This window comes from Nanorana parkeri, unplaced genomic scaffold (genome assembly GCF_000935625.1).
Source record: "Nanorana parkeri isolate BGI_ZX_2015 unplaced genomic scaffold, ASM93562v1 scaffold153, whole genome shotgun sequence".
Lineage (NCBI taxonomy): Eukaryota > Metazoa > Chordata > Amphibia > Anura > Dicroglossidae > Nanorana > Nanorana parkeri.
Genome location: NW_017306421.1, coordinates 1,576,152 through 1,592,767, shown reverse-complemented (window position 1 = coordinate 1,592,767; position 16,616 = coordinate 1,576,152). Strand labels below are relative to the sequence as shown.

General features: G+C 42.1%; 1 pseudogene; it reads left to right on the top strand.

Moving 5' to 3' along the window:
- The first annotated feature begins 3,315 nt into the window (after positions 1–3,315).
- On the top strand, positions 3,316–16,426 carry LOC108785245 (annotated as a pseudogene).
- The last annotated feature ends 190 nt before the right edge of the window (positions 16,427–16,616 follow it).

Here is a 16,616-nt window from a genome sequence, read left to right as displayed (position 1 = left end):
CTCTGCTGTCACTTTCCTTGGCTGCTTGCTTTTATATGAGTAGCATTTCTAATAAAGTCTATTTTGAGTTATTACACTGCACCATGATGTGTGTCTCTTTTTGGTTTTACTGACGGACTGGCTGCTGTGGGATGTCATCTGGGGGAGCAAAAGCGTCTTCCTTGCCGGTCTCCCCGCCCATTATTCTGAAGAGGGACAGGCTATACTAGACCTAGGTGTGGGGTCTAGAAACAAGGTGATCAGCTCTCTGGAGTGGGATTTTACAGAAGTGTTTTGGAAGATTCATGCAAGCGTGATATTATCACAATTCCAAGTCTTTTTCACGTGTTTCACAAGATTAAAGATATACAGACTTTGTGAACTTTTGGACATTCACTTGATTGTCTATAGATTACATTGCAAATATGAACATTGATTGTTTATTTGTTGGCTTTTCAAAAATTAGCACATTGGAATTTTTAGAGTGTGATTTATCACAGCTATTTTGCTATATATCTATTATTTTTTTTTTTTTTTATTGAAATTCTTTTTATTTTTGAAAATTTTTAAAGATACACAATACTCTGTACTGCATAGAAATAAGAAATGTTACAGAAATAACACATTATGCATGTGAATGGAGCGTCCATTCGCGTTCCAGAAGCTACATTCCTTATCACCATATAGTGAGACGTTGTCACTGTATTATTCGTTCAGTCCTCATTTCGTCCTTCCATAAGAATAAGACAGTAGCATCTACCGCATTATTTATCATTGTTAATCTAAGTATCTCATGACCATTCACTTAGTTATAGATATCTATAATTTTTATATTTATTTATATATCTATTTATTGTAGTATATATTTGTTGAGAGTTTCACATTAAAACAATCTCAGTACAAATTAGTAAACTTAACGTGAGATTGTAGTCCATCATGGGAGTGAGCTTGAAGCTGTGACTACTTTACAACACACACAGGGACCATGGGGAACAAAAGTAGCCACCCTCCAGAAGGAAGGACAGTGTCAGCACCAATTCAGAGATGGTTTGAGTGATACGCAAAAAAGGTACATTTTTGTTACTAATTAAGGTACTTGAATTTATTGTTAAGGTTTAACTTCTGAGTTTAGTGTCACTTTAAAGAAAAAAAAACAGTATGTAATATTACCAATGTACAACCTGCATCCAGCTTTCATAAATGTACTTAAAGTGTACAGTCAAAACTTTATTTTTAATAGAGTAGGGACAGGTTCAAAACTCTGCCATGTTATTATTTTGTTTTTTGTGTAAGGCAATTTCCCTTCACTTCCTATCCAAGAGATGCAACAGGAAGTTCAGCGAATTTCCCTCTCAGATAGTTGCCCGCAGAACAGATCCCCCCCCACTTAAAGATTTCCTCACCTGTTGTTCTGGGGACAACTCTAAAATTTTGGATTTCCCCTCTTTTTCTTTCTCAATGGTAGCCTGTACAATGGGGATACACACACCAATAAACACTTGACTGAGAGACTAACCCTCCACCAATGAAAAACTAAAAAAAAGATTTTGCCTAGAGATGCACTTCTCTAATTCCAAGAACAAAAAATTTAATATATTGAAGCTTGCCAGTCCTTAGATATAATGGCTGCATTAGTTTTCTTTTTTCAGGCTTTTCCACGTGACCCTGCTGGTAATACAATTCCTACGCTATGGTGACTGTGTCTATAAAGAAGCAGCATTGTCACCCTAGGAGAAGAAGTGTTTTAGGACTACAAAACACCTCCACTTCTCCTTGTAACCATAGTTGTTCTGTAGTTCACAGAGAGTGAGCAAAGGCAGAAAGCACACAAAGTAATCTGCTCACAAGATTTCCAGCAGGCTCAACATCAAATAGATCAACATCATCATCAACATGAATTATCAAATAGATATAATAAAACACTGTTATTTATACATTTATCAGACAAAAAGAGCAAAAATGTAATTGTTAGGGTAAACATACAGTATACTTGATGCAAATTGATTGCAAATTGAATATGTCCTCACTGTAATGCCAAATCTACATAAAGGGCTATTTATAGACATGTGCGATTCGTTTCGTTCCGAATCAAAATTCGGACGAATTTTCGGAAATTCGGACATTCGGATGTATCCGAATCCCGAATTACAGATATTACGAATGCAAACGAATCCGAATTTCCATTTCCGAAATTCGGTAGCGTTCGTACGAACGTTCGTTTCGTTTTCTGTTCTTATTCGTTTCTTATTCGTTTCTTATTTGTTTCGTTCGTTGGAGCAAAGTGACATTAGAGAAGGAGAAACATATTTTTTCCCCCTCAAATGTCACTTTTGCGGCAAACGAACGAAACGAATAAGAACAGAAAACGAAACGAACGTTCGTACTCACGCTACCGAATTTCGTCCGAATTCCGAATTGACTTTCACACCCGAATCCTGAACACCCGAATCCTGCGGCAAACGAACGAAACGAATAAGAAACGAATAAGAACAGAAAACGAAACGAACGTTCGTACTCACGCTACCGAATTTCGTCCGAATCCGAATTGACTTTCACACCCGAATCCTGAAAAACGAAATAACACAAATCCGAATTTAAAACGAAACGAAACTAAACAAATTTTTTGGCAGTGCACATGTCTACTATTTAATACAATAACAGAAAAAAATGAATGGTCACACATGTAAAAATGTACAATTCATATCAACATATGTGTTCAAGTTTGTGTTTATATTAGGGATGCACCGAAATGTCAGTGTCCGAAACATATCGTCCAAAAATGGCACTTTCGGCAGAATTGGGGTGCATGCCTGGTTTCTCTACTCCCCGCTAGGCACTGCTCTGAGTCCCCTCTGGCACAACGCAGCGTCCACCAAGGAGGATAGAAAATGTCAGAGGAGGCCAAGTGAGGCGGGGGAGGAGAGCGCTGTGAGCTGCGATGTTACAGGAGGCCAGGCTCTCCTCATGCACCGCCCCCCTCTGACCGATACGGATGGAGAGAGGTGTGGGGGCGAAGACAGGCCGTGTGCAGTCACAGGAGCCTGAGCCAGCAGTGAAGGAGAGGAGTCAGCTGTCAAAATGGACTGAGCTCTCCTCTCCGCACTGTTGGCTCACCCTCCTGTGAGAGCCGATCCAGGATGGAGAGCGGGTACAAGCAGTCAGTGATCGCTGAATGTTTGTAAATAACTGGACATAGTATGAGTTACCAGTACCAGTGATCTACATCACTTGGAGGGCGCGTCTGCCTGATCCAGCCAGCCAGGCCGGATCGCATAGCGGCGATCCGGGCTTGGGGGGGGGGGGGGCGAAAAAAAATGTTCTGCCCCGGGCGCCAATAACTCTGGTTATGCCACTGGTGCCCACTGATCAGAAGGGCCAACCACAGAAATGCATGAGATTTACTGAACCCCAGTGGAGCTTCCTTCACCCCAATGCCACCCTGACAAATCTCACAGGAATAGAAACAGAGCCATGTGTTGATGGATGGGTATATGACAAAAGTGTTATCCGGTCTTCTATCATCACAGAGGTGAGTTACTGGTAACATCACAACATTTCTATGTCATGTAAAGTTGCCTACAATGTTTATTTATAGTCTCTGCTTGTCCTGATCACTTATTGTCCTAAATGTGATCATTTATTGTCTTAAACTATGTCATATCTTCAATGTCTCAAGGAGGAAAAGTGGTTTAACCTTGGCATACTGAAAGGCTTCTTCACAGTTAGAGCTGTTCTAGTTCTAGCTAGCTCAGGTAATTGTTTAAACCAAAAAAAGTCTGGATGCATTACTAAATGCACAGAATATGACTGGACATTAGCATTTTATAAGAAAAAAAGCACCAGAGGTTGTTGATCGAGGGAATATCTGATTGCCTTAGGGGGATCAGAAAGGATTTTTTTCCCCATTTGGAACAAATTGAACCATGCTTTTTATGATTTTTTCCTTCCTGTGGATCAACTGTGGGTAACTGTAGGCATAGGGTTTAGGATTAAGCACAGGTCTGTCTAGTCACTACAGTAGAGGGGAAATTTACCTGTATAAAAGTTCCATATGTTGACAGTGTGAATTGTGTTGAGCCATTATATAATGTGCTGTGACACATAATGTGCGGAACTTTTGAAAAATGCCGCCCCCAAATCAGAGAGGAAAGCCGGCGCCGGGGGCGCACAAAATAAGGCAGCCTCGGCTGCCTAATCAGGTGGCTGCTGGTGGGGCCTGGCAGCGAGCTGCCGGGTGAAAGAGGAGGTGAAAGCGTGGCCAGGGCCGAGGGAGATACGGCCCGGCCGAGGCTGCGGGCGGCTCGAAGAAGAAGAAGCTTCAGCTTGAGGAAGAAGCTTTGGCGGCTCCATGCTGGAAGCAGAAGCGGCATGTCCAGGAAGCAGGCTGGGGAGCTGCAGGTAAGAGGAGCAGCACAACCCATCATAGATCCTGCACAGCCCACCTGAGAGTCTCTGTGCAGGGTCTATGGTGGGCTGTGCAAGGTATATGGTGGGCTCTGGGGGGGTTTGGAGGAACTCAGGTGGGCTGTGCAAGGTCTATGGTGGGTTGTGTAGGCAGAGATCCTTTACAGACCACCTGAGACCCTGGCTTCCCTGCAACACTAATAGCGAAACCTGTCAGAAGCTGTATCCAGCGACTGACAGGTTACGCAAAATGTCTTGAAAAGGAAGGGGTGGGACAAATTTAGATGGGGGGCTGCCGAGTTTTGTCTTGCCTAGGGCAGCACAAAACCTAAATACACCAATTTAATTAGACTTTACTAGCTGTTAAAGGAGAATTTTAATTATCCCTTCAATTTCAGTGGAATCTGATATGTGATCTGCGTCCTATGAAGCAGATGGCACAGTCTGTATACATGGTTGGCGTTTTGCTGGGCGGAGCCATTTTTGGAGGCATTGCAGACAGGTAAGATCCTTTTCTTCATGACAACTATCAAAGCTTTCCTTTTTTCTATCAGTTATATTTATTTAACGGTAGTTGTTATACACTGAGTTGGAACCAAAGCTGACTTGGGAGTTCACACTTGGATTTGGTTAATCCAGTCTTACATAATATGTACATGTACATCAACTGAATGATATTTACCTCTCAGAGCAAGTGGTACATTAAGACTATATCAACAATCCCTGGGCAGTATTCAGGCCAAGACCCCCTCTGTATAATAAACAGTTCCCACTGAAATAGTTGCATGCCTTGATTTTTTTTAAATCAATTAAATCAATTACCCTATTTACAAAAATGTGTGTGTTGTAAAGTAGCCACCCCTCCAAGCTCACTCCTGTGGTGGACTACGTTGTAGTCCATCATGGGACCGAGCTTGGAGCAGTGGCTACTTTACAACACACACAGGGACCAAGGGGAACAAAAGTAGCCACCCTCCCGAAGGAAGGACAGTGTCAACACCAATTTAGAGATGATTTGGGGATCTACAGCCGAGTGATACACAAATAATATATATTTCTGTTAATAGTTAAGATACTTGAATGCATTTTTAAGATTTAAAGTAGTTTTAAAATCTGGGCATTCTCTGCATTAGGGTAAAAACGGTCCAGCGCCTTTTTTTCTACCTCAGTCCCCCCCAGCCCCCCTACACTTACCTGTCAACTGCGCTTGTCCCCGCCGCCGGTCCCGAAGCGATTCTCCGTTCCCCGAACTTCCAGGTTGCGGGGGGAGGATACTGATGGCAGAGGAGCCATCAATCAAAGAGGGAAGGGGCGTGACCTGCCACAGGGCTGTGTGTGTCTATGGACGCACACAGCCACTGCGGAAACGAGCGGGCACAGGCGCTCATGGGTGCCTCCATTAGAACGATGGTGGCACCCGTGCAGAGGGCGGGGGGAAGAGCGCTGCAGGGACCCACTAGAAAACGAGGAATTAAAAACTTTTAAAGAAAAAAAGGCAACAGGCTCCAGCAAAGGAGGGTCTCCTTAAAGGAGAAATAAAAAAAATGAGGCATTAAAGTGATATTAAAGCCTAATTTTTTTTTATTTTTTGTGAATGTAACTTAAGAGCAACTCCTCAAGAATTCACTGGAGAATTTTCTAAACTCCTCACTTTAACTTTATTTTTCTTCAAATGCCACATTTGAACCTGATTTAAATATGAAAGTAGAAATAAATAATTGCAGTTTTTTTAATTAAGGTATTAAATCCTCAAACTTTTTTTTTTTAAATAATTAATTCTACCTACCTGGTAAACTTGCCCCAGCATATAGTATAATGTATATCGTGGCATAAACACTTACTTTATTTGCAACGCCCTGAAGTCGGCTCCAGGTCCCTCAGCGTTTCCCCTAAATCCCCGTTGGGGAGCCCACTTACTGAGTATTGTGTAACAAAGGGACAATGCAGATGCCAGCAGTGGTCCCACAATTGGCATGGAGGAAGAAGCAGAGGAGTGGCTTGCCATGCGGCTGTTTGTAGGCATGGACGCACACAGCATTGCAGCCATACAGCTGCACACACATGGGGGGATCCATAGGGCCTTGAAATGGAAAGAAACCACTCTACATCTAGATATCCTGGCCAGCACTCGGGAACTATCTGATTCAGATAGTAACGAAAAGTTGAATCAAGGAGCAGTATACTCTGTAAGGTATTTAAGCAGCATTTGAAAAAGATAACAAATACAGTATATCTTTTAATATCACTTGAAATCTAACAGTTCATGCAAATTCAATTCAATTCAATCGCTTTATCATCTGTACAACTGATATTTTCTAACAAGTCAACCAGTATTTTCAGAGGTAAAGGCAGTATAATTTGTAGCACCGGACTACTCTTGTAATAATAGCTACCATTGCCTGTGTTAAACTGTGATTCCTCTGGTTGCAGGTTTGGACGTCGGACGGTCCTCATCTGGTCATACATGCAGATGTCAGTAGCCGGTACTCTTGTTGCCTTCCTTCCTAATTTCCCATGCTATGTATTCTTCAGACTTATTAGTGGGATGACCTTCTCCAGCGTCTTACTTAACACACTCTGCCTAAGTGAGTCTCATCATTAATCTTTCAATACTTTTGAAATTCATTAAAGAGTAAATAATTCCATATCACAGAGCAGAAAGACAAAAACTAGCACAGTGCAGCTATACAGAGTGCAATACAGCAGCATGAAAACCTAAATTATTCAGTACCAGACTGGGTTTAAAAAAGTTAAAAACACCTCTTAGCTTCATTTATACAAATACATCAAAACACTTAGTTGCGATTAAACGATTATGTGGCTTGGAACAACATTCACCATATTTATTCCCAGAGAATTTTTGTACAAGTCATTCTGAATTGAGAAAGCTGGTCGAATGTCCAGTGAAACGTCTTCAAGAAAAAATACAGCAAGTCCGGTTGCCTTGACCTATTTTTTCCAGATATTTAAACCACTAGCACTTAACTAACAGACTTTAACCAAATGAAGCAGAGCAACCTAGTGCTTTTGGTCATCATTTATAGCTGCTGTTCCAGGTTACTTAAACGCAGACTCCCATGCCCAATCTCTCTTTTTGTTTGGCAGTGCTGGAATGGATGCCAGTCAAGGGACGTACTCTCGCTGGTACTTTCATCGGCTATGTATTCACTTCTGGTCAAATGGTGCTTGCAGGACTGGCATACGCTATTTGTGACTGGCGCTGGCTGCAGTCTTCTGTCACCGTTCCTTTTTACCTTCGTATACTCGTGGTAGGTACAAATGTTCCACGATACTCTAGGACAGCGGCTCTCAACCTGGGGGTCGAATGACGATTTGCGGGGGGTCGCCTAGCGGCTCCCCGCCACCCAGGAGAGAATCGCTTTCTCTGCTCTTTTTTTTTGCTGACATCGGGCCCGCCATCAGTCAGAAAAAAAAGATTATTATAGGAATGCATAGCTAGATTCCTATTGGCTATTTCACTTTGCAATAGCCAATAGCAAACTAGCTATTGCACCGCCACCCGCCCACTGCTGCAGTCAATCAGCAGAGGGGGATCTGCAGTTCTCCATCAGGTCCCCGTCTAGTGATTGACAGCAGCTATTGGCTATTGCAAAGTGAATTAGCCAATAGGAATCTAGCTATGCATTCCTATGGTGGGTTTTTTTTTCTGACTGACAGGGTTAAAAGTATAAAAGTAAACCTGCCGCTCCGTGTGCACAGTGAGAGGGGATAACAGTCTTCCCCTCTCACCTAAATAAACAGAAACAGGAACCATACCGCACTCCTTACCGGGATTCCCACTTGATGAAGATGGGTGCTCGAAATGACTGTGGATGGCACCGCCACACATGAACAATAGAAAAATGTCACCAGCACACCATGAGTTGAAAAAGCAAAATATTTTATTGCCAATAGCTGTATCTCATTGGCAAGCGCTTTCGGGGCCTCGCAGGGTCCCCTTCATCAGGCTTAGAGATAACAGTGAAGTGAAAAACATACAACAATATATACCTAGACATACCAATCAACTGGGTGCTGTGAAACCACTCTCATCCACCTAGGGCGTCGGTATGACGTTACACCTGCCGTTAAGTATTTAAAAAGGACGTGTGCAGAATGATGTATATACCAGCCATATCTATTAAACCATCAGTGACTCCCAACAGCACATAAAAGTGTGACTCACCCAGGGTCAGCAGCCCAAGGGCTCACAATGCGAATTTTACCTTGAGCATTGGGGTGATAATAAACCACTCATACAGTCAGTTTGTAGCACCTTACATCAGCGTCCCTGGCAATAAGTAGGGCGAATCAGATTAATTCTAATATCTTACAGGCCGACAAAACTTTAACATCAGTTATTAAAAACAGACCGTTGCATATCTACAAACGTAGTAATTCTCTCAGGGATCTGTTGGTCCAGGCGGACCCTAAACCCAAGTATGCCAAGTGACCATTTTCCTTCTTCAGCAGGTCAGGAAGTTACAGATGTCACCGCTGTAACATGTGTAATTCTGTGATATGTGGTGAATCGTTTTTTCATCCCCATAGTGGGAAGAAATATAGTATTCAAGGTTATCATACCTGTGATACCGATTACCGTGTTTACCTATTGAAATGCCCGTGTGCATTAATATATGTAGGTAAGACAATTGGACCGTTTAAAAGAAGGTTCCAGAAACACAGAAGTGACATTCGTATAAAAAATAAGAAAATTATAAAAAATAAACAATAAGATAAAAAAATTATTAAAAATAAAAAAGTAAACGATATGATAAATAAAAATTTTAAAAAGTAAAAAAATAAATAATAAAAGTGATAAAAAAGTAAAAAATAAAAATAAAGAAACAATAAAACAAATAAAACTAACCCTGCCACCCTGCCATCTGGTTGCCATTCTCCATTGATGGGGGTTAGCAGGGAGTCGGGCGCATTGCAGAACCTGGCCTTGGAGCAGCAGGGAGAGTATCCGGCCCTGGGCGTTCATAATGCGGTTATAGCCACAGTGCAGCTACCAAAAAGATTGTGCTTTCTACTCTCTACGCAGGTAATGTCAGGAGTCTGCTGTTGTTGTTCTAGGAAGGGTATTTCAGATTAAAAAAGCAAGTAGAACAGTAGTTCTCTAGCTGTGGGTCGCTGTGTGATTTCTGCTGTGCTAGGAGAGAGTTCTCCTCAGCCCTCTCCTAGCGCAGCAGTGTCGGTTCTCCCGCCACGCCGCCAGAAGTCACTGCAGCAGCCGTGTCATCCCTAAATTTTACCGTTGGAGGTCACCACAACTTGGCAAATGTTACCAAGGGGTCCCGGCCCTAGAAAGGGAGAGAACCACTGCTCTAGGAGGATATATAAAAGTGGAGTAAAACAGCTTTGAATAATTGATTATAGATCATTATCAGCCCTTGGATATAAGTGGGGTCAATATTGCCATAGCAGTTCATTTGGCTTTGCTATGCAGCCTGGGGTTGAGGGGGAACTCAGTGACAGGTTCTATGCCGTGATTAAAGGAGAGCTCCAGGCATAATAAAAATGTAACCCTTGCAGTGAGGCTTCCCCCCCCCCCTCCCCCACTCCAAGGCTTAACTTCTTGTTTTGGTCTCGGGACTAAAATAAAAAAGATATACTTACCTGAACCTCCGCTCCGGTGGTGTAGGGACCTGTTAGTCATCACGTCTCATATAGTGTTTGAAATGTGGGGACGTCAAAGGAGTATAACTTTGTTATTTTAGACCCTAGACCAAATTAAGTACTTAACCCTTGCAGTGCCGGGGTTTTGGCCAGTGCACAAAACATACTCGCACTTTTTTTACTGAACACAGCAACAGCTGCTACAAAGAGGTACCCAAGCTGCTCTGCCAGCCTGGCAGGTGAACACCACAGCACAAAGTGAATGCCACTGATCACCAATGTAACGGGCCTCTAGAGCAGTGGTCCCCAACCCCCGGGCCGCGGACCGGTATCGGTCCGTGGATCAAATGGTACCGGGCCGCCCAAGGAACGTGTGCGACTTTCCATGGACGAGAGGTTTAAGGCCGTGACACACTGCAGGCGAAGCAGCGCGGCGCACAGGCAAGCGGCGACTCGCGGTCCTTCGCCTGCAGTGTGTCTAATGAGTTCCGATCCCGCGCTCTGCCCGGCGACAGCGTGCGTTTTAAATACAATTAAATTAAAATTATGAAATCAAAACAATATAAAATATAAAAAATTAACGTCCCCCCCCCTCAGCGGGCCGCGGTAAAATTATCAAACGTTGACCGGTCCGCGGCGATAAAAAGGTTGGGGAGCACTGCTCTAGAGGGTCTCTCCACTACCTGAGCACCAGTGTAAAAGAGGGCTTTAGGGGGCCTATCCGCTGCCTAACTTTCAATGTAAAATGGGGTAAACACTGCCAACCATTAATGTTACAGTGAGCCTTTGCACAGACAAAGCACCCATGTAAAGATGGTTTAATGTAATGGGGACCCTTATAAGGGGCCCTTTACACTATTCACCCATGTAAAAGTGGTAAAAAGTGAGTGGAATACAATAATTGGGGGTGCAATATGGTACATGGAATTACTATTAGATGTGCAGCTCCATCTAGTTGACTTTGCCTACAAGAAGCACATTTTTGAAGAATTATATCATGATTCTGCTGCTGGTAGGAGAAAGCATTTCCTCAGTCAGATCTGCCAGTGATCACACTGCGATATTGGAACTTTTTAGCATGTCACAAGGTATGAGGCTGCAGCAGGGGGATGATTTGCGTAAAGCTAGGTATACAGTGCCTATTACTGCCTATAACTGATGACCTTTGTATGTTGCTTGAAGGTTCCTGCAGGAGTCTGGTCGCTGGCTTATTTTAAATGGGAAGACAGATCAAGCACTGACTAATCTTCGACGTGTGGCAAGAATGAATGGCAAGCTTGAAGAGGGACTTAAGTTGACAAAAGAAGTAAGTCTTAAACCACAAAGATAAGGATGGATAAAAAACTGTTTAGGAAAGTGCAGGACTTTAATTAAAACTGATGTTGTCATATGATGTATGTCATGCTATCATAAGCATAAGCATACACATGTTAGTATTAATAACACTATAGTTACATGTTTATATTCCTTCTGTTACCAACCAACTGATTATTATGACAAAATTAAAATCAAAAAGTGCAATTGGATCAAATAAAAAAAGAGAAAATTAAGCAAGATTCTTGAATTATAGAAAGTCTAATGCACTCACCTGATGTTGTCACTGGCCAATGCACTTCAGTGCTGCTACGGTACATAGGTGTGAATGAAATGTCATTTTGACAATTTCAATAAAGTTTGAAAAAACAGACAAAAATTTAAACCATCCCCACTGCCAGCACAGAATGGATAGCAGCCGCCACACTAAAATGGAGTGGCAGGTGTAAAGACAAGTTTGAACCTAGAAGTCATTGTGCTATGGACTATGTTAGAATCAAATGTCCAAACTATGGACATTGTTAGTTATTGTTGGTTAATTAGACATACTATGGACATTGTTGGTTAATTAGAGCCATACTATGGACATCGTTGGTTAATTAGACATACTATGGACATTGTTGGTTAATTAGAGCCATACTATGGACATTGTTATTAATTAGAGCCCTACTATGGACATTGTTAGTTATTTGGGCCATACTATGGACGTTGTTGGTTAATTAGAGCCATACTATTGACATTGTTGGTTAGTTAATGCTATACTATGGACATTGTTGGTTAATTCGAGCCATAATATGGACATTGTTGGTTAATTAGAGACATACTATGGACATTGGTGGTTAATTAGAGCAATACTATGGACATTGTTGGTTAATTAGAGCCATACTATGGACATTGTTGGTTAATTAGAGCCATACTATGGACATTGTTGGTTAATTCGAGCCATACTATGGACATTGGTGGTTAATTAGAGCAATACTATGGGCATTGTTGGTTAATTAGAGCCATACTATGGACATTGTTGGTTAATTCGAGCCATACTATGGACATTGTTGGTTAGTTAGAGCCATACTATGGACATTGTTGGTTAATTGGTGCCAAACTATGGACATTAAACTATGGCCTAAGCCTCTATGGTTAAATGCATTACAGGGTTTTGGTTGTGCTGGGAAGCTTGAGTGTGGTGTATACACATGTTTGGAGTACAATAAAGTTTGAAGAATTTTGTCAAGACCTGTGGAGTGCGGCCGTTTTTAGATTGTGTGGAAATTATTTGTTACAAATGTCCATAGTTGGCCAGACAAGTACAAATAAAATGTAAACACAAATGTTAAATGTTGTGCTTTGCTACTACCCTCTATATACTGCTCTCCTAGGCACCAGTCCAAATGTGGGTGATGGTGATTGCAACCTGGTAGAGAGGCAAACATACCCTATGAGACTCAATAATTTTGCTCTTATTTGCAGGAGATAATTGCGGAGATGCAACATGAAATTTCTAAAAGAAAATCTTCTCACAGCCTACTGGATCTAGTGCGAACTCCAGGAATGAGACGTATCACAGGGTGTTTGATGATGGTCTGGTGAGTCTTCAGAATGACTCAATCAAAAACGAGTGTTTGCTGGTGATGGATTATACATAGTAGTGGAGCTGATTACTAAAACTAGGAAGACAAAAAAAAATGTTTGCCCGTCCAATTAGGTTTTAGTTATCTTTGTAACCTATGTTAAAGCATGTGTTTAATTGAATGGTAATTGAGCGGAAATAAGGCTGGATGGATCTGGAGTTAAAAAAAAACCTAGAATTTAATGCTTGAAGTGAACCTGTACCATGTCCATGAAAGCAGTGCACCCACTATAACTTCTTATGCTTATTTTCCCTTCTCCCTTCACATGATATCAGGTCCTGATCAGGTGCGGATCTGCAGACTGATGCAGTGCGTTTTTGACGCGTTTCCTGACAGTTTCCGGACCGTTTCCTGACCGTACAAAATGTGACATGCAGTATTTTTTCTGTCGTAACCTGAACGGACTGCGCACGTGAGAACTGTAGCCCATAAAACACATAGGGATACATTGGGATGCATTTTGAGTGCAGCAGCGTACGGAGCCGGTCAGCACACAAAACGGACGTCGTGTGAACAGGCCCTTACTCCCCCACTGCTGTTTGGCTGGTAGATACAAAAAACTACCTGGTACTTCTGAGTATGGAGGAACATGTGACTCACACCCTTCCCTCCCATGTCACAGTGCTTCTGCTCCAATTCAATATTTGTGGCTTAGACAGGGCTAACTCTTCTAGCTGCAAAATGGGGGGAGTGTATATGCTGCTGGTGGAAGTCTAGAATAAAAATTAACCTGTTGCTGTGCTCTCCATTGGTAAAGCATGGGTTTCTTTTAATGGATTGGGGATTGTTCACATGATCAATGCTGATCTTTTTACATATTCCTGGAACATTATCAGTTATGGATAGATTGATGAATACTTCAAAAAAGTTCTTTATTACAGGTTATGCCTGTTCATTCACTCCACAGGAGAGGCCGTTGCTTAGAAATGACATCGCTTATCAACCATTATAGCCACTAGATGGAGCTGAGGAGCACAGAAAAAAAAGAATTATTTCCTATGCTCCTCAGCTCCATCTAGTGGCCACAATGTGGTATTTTCCTGATATTACATTCAACCTGAAAAGAACATATAACGTTTTTTTTGCTTCAGAATGAATGTACATGCAATTTTGCAGGTACTGTGAATTGTTTATAAATACACCCCAGAGTATATAGCATGAGAGGGTGATATGCAATTGAACTAAAGAACAAATGTGTTTATGTGTATTCTGAAAAGTATGTTTCCTTGTTTTATTCTGTGTAGGTTCTCCACTAGTTTTGCATACTATGGCTTAGCTATGGACCTGCAGAAATTTGAAATCAATGTATACCTTGTGCAGTTCTGTTTTGGTGCCATTGACATCCCAGCCAAGTTTGTAGCTGCCTTAACCATGAGTTATATAGGATGACGAGTAACACAAGCCACATTCCTTATACTTGCTGGTACCATGATTATCATCAATATTTTTGTTCCTGTAGGTAAGATGATCATTATTTTGTCTAGTCTAATGTCTGTCCGCCAAATCCTAATTTTTCACATTTCCTCATTGTAAATAAATGGGCTCTGGCTTTTAGGGGCCACATTTTTCAAATATTCCTAGTATGCAAACATTAAAGCTGAACTCCAGGCTGATATAAAAGACACCCTAAATTACAGCATTGTAATAATAAATACACGATTAACCTTTTTTGTTTTTAAAAGTGAACAGTGTAAGTACCTGGATTTGACCTGGTATCAACCTCTTGCAGTCCCTGTACAGCCAAGCTCAGTCTCGGAAAGGCAGGGGCAGCACAAAGAGGCAGTGCTCATGTGACAAAGATAAGCTAATCACTGTGCAGCTTCACCTTCACTGTCCAAAGACCTGGGGCAGAGACAAGACAACTGCAGGTATTCTGCCCTGTCAGATAGAGCTGTTATGTGTGACAGAGCTGTATAAATCTGAGAGCTAATCAGATAGATATATAAGGTTAAAAAGCTCCCATGTATTTATTTCTTCTGTGTTTTAAGCCATTTCCTGGAGTTCAGCTTTCAATTGAGAAGCAGGACCATCCCTATAATGAGGCAGCCTGAGGCTGTTGCCTCAGGCGCATCTCTTAGGGTCAAGTGGGACTGTGTACCTGCCACCCCTTTCTAGTCAGAGCATCCCAGGTTGCTAAGAGCTGGGCAGGGAGATGTGCATGGCCCTTACACATCTCCCTGCCCAGCTCTTAACAACCTGGGACGCTCAGGTTGGTGCTCCGTCCAGCTCCTTGCAGCCAGTGATGATGCACCCCTTCCACAGAATGTAAGCACCACTGGCACGAACACCAATCCCCCCGCCTCAGACCCAAAAAGAATCGGGACGACCCTGCCAAGAAGTCTTGCAGTAACTGTTTCATTGTGATCACTGTGCTCTTGTTTTAGAGATGCGAGTAGTGAGGACGGCATTGGCTGCTCTTGGTAAAGGATTCTGTGCTTCAGCCTTCATGTGTGCATACTTGTATTCCGGAGAACTCTTCCCCACTGAAATACGGTAATTACTGCATCTAAAATTCTCTTTTAGGACCATTAAAGCCAGCTTACAACCTGGTAATGTGAAAGAAGTCATCAGACATATGACAACGTTTCAAAGAGATTATTATTAGAGAATAATGCATGTTGTAAAATAGAACACAAGGTAAAACGTATTTTGTATAGGATTGGAAATAGTTAAGACCTCTGTTTCTGTTTGAAAGGCCATTGGGGAGATACCCACTCACTACTTGTTCTAGCGATAGTAAAACTGGGACAAGGCATTTCTCTCATTTGGACCAAGACAGCAATAAAAACAAATTTAGTTGAGTGGGGAAGGATTAAAGCTTCTGAAAATGTCCAATTGGAGAGATTCTACACACTTCCTGTTTTTCTGACAAAGATCACAGCACAGGAAACACTTTTTCAAACAGTTTATTTCCTGTCCAGTAACTTCATGGAAGAAAATCACTTAGGGACTGATGTATGAAGGTTCCTCATGTAGCTGGGGGAATGCCTTTCGCAAGGCATTTCCGTCACTAGATAGAGCCAAGGAGCATAGGAAATCCTGTGCTCCTTGGCTCCATCTAGTGGAGGGTTTGCCTTGTGCACAGCATTTGCTCAGCTATGTAGCAGCCTCCAAGTGTCATTTTGGTTACCAAACATAAGAGCTATATGTAAAGTAGTATGCTGCACAACAAAGGTAAATAAATGTTAGTTATCTCTGAAGAAAGAACCACTATTATTGAATCATCTATATACAATGCATAACACTTCAGGTTCCTTGTGTCTTACAGGCAAACTGGCATGGGATTCTGAGACGTCAATGCCAGAGTGGGTTCTGTTGTTGCACCGGTGATTCATTTAATTGGAGATCACATTCCTATCCTACCAGCTATCATCTTTGGTACAGCCCCCATTCTGTCAGGGATTACTGCCTCATGTCTTCTTACTGAGACCTGCAACCTGCCTCTGACTGACACCATACAAGAAGTGGAGAAAGGGTAAGATGTGTACTAGTGGATAATGGGACACATGAATGTTTTGGTACTAGAAAATAGATGCAATTTCTACTAGCCCATGCAATCAGTCATTTTATAGGGTTTGCTGCACTTTTTAAGTAGAGCAATCAAGTCAGGAGAATAACGACCCTGAACAGTGAAGGCTACCCAAGAGCTTGTGGCCCCAGATGTAATAG